Genomic DNA, 6,229 nt, shown 5'->3' with positions numbered 1-6,229 from the left:
GTGAGTAAGTGATTGAGTGAGCAAGTGAGTGAGTAAGTGATTGAATGAGTGAGTAACTGAGTGAGTGAGTGACCAAGTGAGTGACTGAATGAGTGAGTAACTGAGTGAGTCAGTTACTAAGTGAGTTAATTTCTTAGTGAGTGAGTGAGTGACTGAGTGATTTACTGAGTGACTGAGTGAGTGACTGAGTGAGTGAGTCACTGAGTGAGTGACTGAATGAGTGAGTGACTGAGTGAGTTACTAAATGAGTGAGTGATTGAGTGTTTGACTGAGTGAGTGAAAAAGTAATTGACTGAGTTAGTGACTGAGTGAGTGACTGAGTGAATGACTTAGTGAGTGAGTTACTGAGTGAGTGAGTGATTGAGTGTTTGACTGAGTGAGTGACTGAGTGAGTGACTGAGTGAGTGACTGAGTGAGTGACTGAGTGATTGTCTGAGTGAGTGACTGAGTGAGTGACTGAGTGAGTGACTGAGTGACTGACTGACTGAGTGAATGAGTGAGTTACTGAGTGAGTGAATGATTGAGTGAGTGAGTGAGTGAGTGAGTGAGAGAGTGAGTGAGTGACTGAGTGAGTGGCTGAGTGATTGTCTGAGTGAGTGACTGAGTGAGTGACTGAGTGAGTGACTTAATGAGTGACTGAGTGATTGAGTGAGTTACTGAGTGAGTGAATGATTGATTGAGTGAGTGAGTGAGAGAGTGAGTGAGCGACTGAGTGAGTCACTGAGTGAGTGACTGAGTGAGTGAGTTACTGAGTGAGTAAGTTACTGAGTTAAATATTTACTAAGTGAGTGAATGAGTGAGTGAATGAGTGATTTTGTGACTGAGTGATTGACTGAGTGAGTGACTGAAAGATTGACTAAATGAGTGAGTTACTGAGTAAGTGAGTTACTAAGTGAGTGAGTGATTGAGTGTTTGACTGAGTGAGTGACTGAGTGATTGAATGAGTGAGTGACTGAATGAGTGAGTGACTTAGTGAGTTACTGAGAGATTTACTGAGTGAGTGACTGAGTGAGTGACTGAGTGAGTGACTGAGTGAGTGACTGAGTGAGTTACTGAGTGAGTGACTGAATGAGTGAGTGACTGAGTGAGTGAGGTACTAAATGAGTGAGTGATTAAAAGTTTGACTGAGTGATTGACTGAGTGATTGACTGAGTGAGTGACTGAGTGAGTGACTGAGTGAGTGACTAAGTGAGTGAATGAGTGAGTGGCTAAGTGAGTGAATGAGTCACTGACTGAGTGACTATTTGAGTGAATGAGTGAGTTACTGAGTGAGTTCCTGAGTGAGTAAATTACTGAGTGAAATAATTACTGAGTGAGTGAGTGAATGAGTGAGTGAGTGAGTCACTGAGTGAGTCACTGAGTGAGTGACTGAGTGAGGGACTGAGTGATTGATTGAGTTAGTGGGTGACTGAATGAGTGAGTGACTGAATGAGTGTGTGACTTACTGAGTGAGTGACTTACTGAGTGAGTTAGTTACTGAGTGAGTGAGTAACTAAGTGAGTGAGTGAATGAGTGGGTGACTTACTGAGTGAGTGACATACTGAGTGAGTTAGATACTGAGTGAGTGAGTTATTGAGTGAGTGAGTTACTGAGTGAGTGAGTGAGTTACTGAGTGAGTGAGTGAGTTACTGAGTGAGTGAGGGAGTAAGTGATTGACTGAGTGAGTGAGTTGCTGAGTGAGTGAGTTACTGAGTGAGTGAGTGAGTAAGTGATTGACAGAGTGAGTGACTGAATGAGTGACAGAATGAGTGAGTTATTGAGTGAGTCAGTTACTAAGTGAGTGAATGTCTGAGTGAGTGTGTGAGTGAGTGGCTAAGCAAGTGAGTGAGAGTGACTGAGTGAAAGAGTGAGTTAGTGAGTGAGTGGCTGAGCCAGTGAGTGAGAGTGACTGAGTGAAAGAGTGGGTTAGTGAGTTGCTGAGTGACTGACTGAGTGAGTTACTGAGTGAGTGATTTACTGAGTGAGTTATTGAGTGAGTGAGTTACTGAGTGAAATATTTAGAGTGACTGAGCGAGCGAGCGAGTGAGTGAATGAGTGAGTGAGTGACTGAATGAGTCACTAAGTGTGTGTGAGAGAGAGAGTGAATGATTGAGTCACTAAGTGAGTGAGAGAGTGAATGAGTGAGTGACTATTTGAGTGAGTTACTGAGTGAGTTACTGAGTGAGTTACTGAGTGAGTTACTGAGTGATTAACTGAGTGACAAAGTGAGTGACTGTGTGAGTGAGTGACTGAGTGATTAGTGAGTAGGTGTTTGAGTGAGCAAGTGAGTGAGTGAGTGATTGAATGAGTGAGTGACTGAGTGATTAGTGAGTAAGTGATTGAGTGAGCAAGTGAGTGAGTAAGTTATTGAATGAGTGAGTAACTGAGTGAGTGACTGAGTGAGTGACTGAGTACTTACTCAGTGACTCACTCAGTCACTCAGTGAGTGAGTGAGTGAGTGAGTGACCAAGTGAGTGACTGAATGAGTGAGTAACTGAGTGAGTTAATTTCTTAGTGAGTGAGTGACTGAGTGATTTACTGAGTGACTGAGTGAGTGAGTCACTGAGTGAGTGACTGAATGAATGAGTGAGTGAGTGAAAAAGTAATCGACTGAGTGAGTGAGTGAAAAAGTGAGTATGTCATTGACTGAGTGTGTGACTGAGTGAGTATCTGAGTGAGTGACTGAGTGAGTGACTGAGTGAGTGACTGAGTGTGTGACTGAGTGAGTGACTTAGTGAGTGACTGAATGAGTGACTGAGTGATTGACTGAGTAAGTGACTTAATGAGTGACTGTGTAAGTGATTTACATAGTGAGTCAGTTACTAAGTGAGTGAATTTCTGAGTGACTGAGTGAGTGAGTGATTGTTTGAATGAGTGAGTGACAGAGTGAGTGACTGAGTGATTGACTGAATTAGTGAGTGACTGAGTGAGTGATATACTGAGTGAGTGACAGAGTGAGTTACTGAGTAAGTGAGTTACTGACTGAGTGAGTGAGTGAGTGAGTGAGTGATTAACTGAGTGAGTGACTGAATGAGTGACTGAATGAGCGACTGAATGAGTGAGTCAGTTACTAATTGAGTGATCTTCTGAGTGAGTGAGTGAGTGACTGACTGAGTGAGTCACTGAGTCAGTCACTGAGTGAGTGACTGAGTGAGTTACTGAATGAGTGAGTGACTGAGTGAGTGAGTTACTGAATGGGTGAATGAATGAGTGAGTGACTGAGTGAGTGACTGAGTGAGTGACTTAGTGAGTGACTGAGTGACTGACAGAGTGAGTGACTGAGTGAGTTACTGAGTGAGTGAGTTACTGAGTGAGGGAGTTACTGAGTTAGTTAATGAGTGAGTTAATGAGTGAGTGAGTTACTAAGTGAAATAATTACTGAGTGAGTGAACGAGCGAGTGAGTGAATGAGGGAGTGAGTCACTAAGTGAGTGAGAGAGTGAAAGCGTGATTGAGTCACTAAGTGAGTGAGATGGTGAGTGAGATGGTGAGTGAGATGGTGAGTGAGTCACTGAGTGAGTGACTGAGTGAGTGACTGAGTGAGTGACTGAGTGAGTGACTGAGTGAGTGACTAAGTGAGTGACTGAGTAAGTGAGTTACTGAGTGAATGAGTGAGTGAGTGATTAACTGAGTGAGTGACTGAGTGACTAAGTGAGTGACTGAATGAGTGACTGAATGAGTGACTGAATGAGTGACTGAATGAGTGACTGAATTAGTGAGTCAGTTACTAAGTGAGTGATCTTCTGAGTGAGTGAGTGACTGAGTGAGTGAGTGATTGACTGAGTGAGTGAGTGAGTGAGTGAGAGAGTGAGTGAGAGAGTGAGTGAGTGAGTGACTGAGTGAGTGGCTGAGTAAGTGACTGAGTGATTGAATGAGTGAGTTACTGAGTGAGTGAGTTACTGAATGAGTGAGTGATTGATTGTTTGACTGAGTGAGTGAATTACTGAGTGAGTGAGTTACTGAATGAGTGAGTGATTGATTGTTTGACTGAGTGAGTGACTGAGTGAGTGACTAAGTGAGTCACTGAGTGATTGACTGAGTGAGTTACTGAGTGAATGAGTGACTAATTGAGTGACTGAGTGAGTGAGTAATTTAGTGTTTGAGTGAGTGAGTGAGTTACTGAGTGATTGACGGAACGAGTGACTGAATGAGTGAGTTACTGAGTGAGTCAGTTTCTAAGTGAGTGAATTTCTGAGTGAGTGAGTGAGTGTCTGAGTGACTGAGTGATTGAATGAGTGAGTTACTGAGTGAGTGAGTTACTGAGTGAGTGAGTTACTGAGTGAGTGAGTGATTGAGTGTTTGACTGAGTGAGTGATTGAGTGTTTGACTGAGTGAGTGATTGAGTGAGTGTTTGCAGGGGACATATTCAGTTTTTTGGCCCAAATGTGATTTTCAGGCGCTGAAAAGCACGTTTTGGCTGAGTATGATAGTTTTCATTAAAACTTAATTTCTATCACTTGGAATGATGCCAAATGAATAACTTACTTGAATTGGACAATTTTACACTATGTACATTGTAGATTTGCGTCTCTGACAGTTCGTTTGTTTGCAGTTTTTATGTCCCAAATGTGCTTTTCAGACGCTGAAAAGCATGTTTTGGCCGAGTGTCAAAGCTGGATTGCCTCGACAATGATCTTCATACAGAGGAAGCAGCAAAACACGTGGTAGTTTTTAACTCCCGGCCGAATGGAGGTTATCTGGAAAGGAGGCCTCATCTCGATGGCTCTCAAAATGGTCGCCGCCCGCTCCTCTCTCTTTGTTCTTGGCTAGCCCCCCACCCTTCCTAAGAAGGGGGCGAGCGGACCGACAAAGCTAGCTTCCACGTCGAGGTCTCCCAACCAGATACGCCGTCCGCTCGGTCGGGGATGGTATTTAATAGAAGTTAGGCGGAGACAAACTTTAGGAGGGAACACGAAAGGGGTGGGTTATATACAAAGTGATGACAGGCCTTGACCTGTAGGTGTCAGTAAAAATTCTATTCTAGTGACTAAATTCATAAGAGTGCAGAAGGGTGCAAGATTAAATATAAGAATACAATTCATATTTCACACCGAGTATGATCGTTTTTATTAAAACTTAATTTCTATCACTTTTAATGATGCCAAATGAATAACTTACTTGAATTGGACCATTTTACACCATGTACATTGTAGAATTGCGTCTCTGACAGTTCGTTTGTTTGCAGGGGACATATTCAGTTTTTATGGCCCAAATGTGCTTTTCTATGTTTGTGGACCAATCTAGTTTGTTGTTGAGGTGAAGACCCAGGTACTTAAAATATTCCACGATTTCAATGTCTGTACCCTGGATGTTCACCTGAGTGGTCTGTTGAGGATTCTTCCGAAAATCGATGAACATTTCCTTTGTCTTACTGGTGTTGATGTAGAGGTGGTTTTGCCTACACCAGTAAACAAAGGCTGTGATGACTCCCCTGTCCTCCAGGTCGTTCCCGTCCGTCACTTGTCCAACAATAGCGGTGTCGTCAGGGATTTTCTGGAGGTGGCAGGTGTCTGTATTATGTTTGAAGTCCGATGTGTAGAGGGAGAAGAGGAGTGGAGAGAGCACTGTGCCTTGTGGGGCCCACTTGCTGCAAGCTAGCACATCAGACCTACAGTCCTGGAGTCTCACATATTGTGGTCTGTCCGTGAGGAAGTCGATGATCCATGCGGCTAGGTGGTTCCTGACTCCAGCCTCTTCCAGTTTCCCTCTCAGTAGGACCGGCTGAATGGTGTTGAACGCACTGGAGAGGTAAAAAAAACATCATTCTCACCGTGCTTCCCGTGTTCTCCAGGTGTGAAAGAGACCTGTGCATCAGGTAGGTGGTCGCATCTTCCACACCAATGCCTGGACGATAGGCGAACCGCAAAGGGTCCAGCTCTGCATTCATCAGGGGGCTGAGGTGATTGAGGATGATCCTCTACAAATTGTCTTGATCAGGTGAGAGGTTAATGCTTACTTACAATTTGCTGTTTGTTGCTTTAATTCTGCTGCATACTCTGCCACAGTTTGATTCGTCTTTTGATTACATTTGTTAAAGTGGAATCTTTCTGCGACCAATCTGAGGAGAGCGCGAACGCAATCCCCCACTACCAGAAATTTCGCAGTTGAGATTCCCACATTTGGGGAGTTCGCAGGGGTCAGCAAAGCCAGATGTGCAATGGTTGAGCCTCGCCCTGGGCGAACCACCTTCTTGATCATGGTATCCCCCTGCCAAGTATGACTGCAGCACCCTCTTCTTTCGCGTGCTTGCC

The 6,229-nt window shown here is 44.0% G+C and overlaps 1 non-coding gene across 1 annotated transcript; it reads right to left on the bottom strand.

Moving 5' to 3' along the window:
* Positions 1-6,036: 6,036 nt before the first annotated feature.
* Positions 6,037-6,200, bottom strand: LOC144092158 (U1 spliceosomal RNA). Its single transcript, XR_013305988.1, has one exon. It is a non-coding gene; the product is annotated as a U1 spliceosomal RNA (small nuclear RNA).
* Positions 6,201-6,229: the final 29 nt, after the last annotated feature.

The sequence above is a fragment of the Stigmatopora argus genome, chromosome 17, assembly GCF_051989625.1.
Source record: "Stigmatopora argus isolate UIUO_Sarg chromosome 17, RoL_Sarg_1.0, whole genome shotgun sequence".
Classification (NCBI taxonomy): Eukaryota; Metazoa; Chordata; class Actinopteri; order Syngnathiformes; family Syngnathidae; genus Stigmatopora; species Stigmatopora argus.
This window is presented reverse-complemented; position numbering and strand designations above follow the sequence as displayed.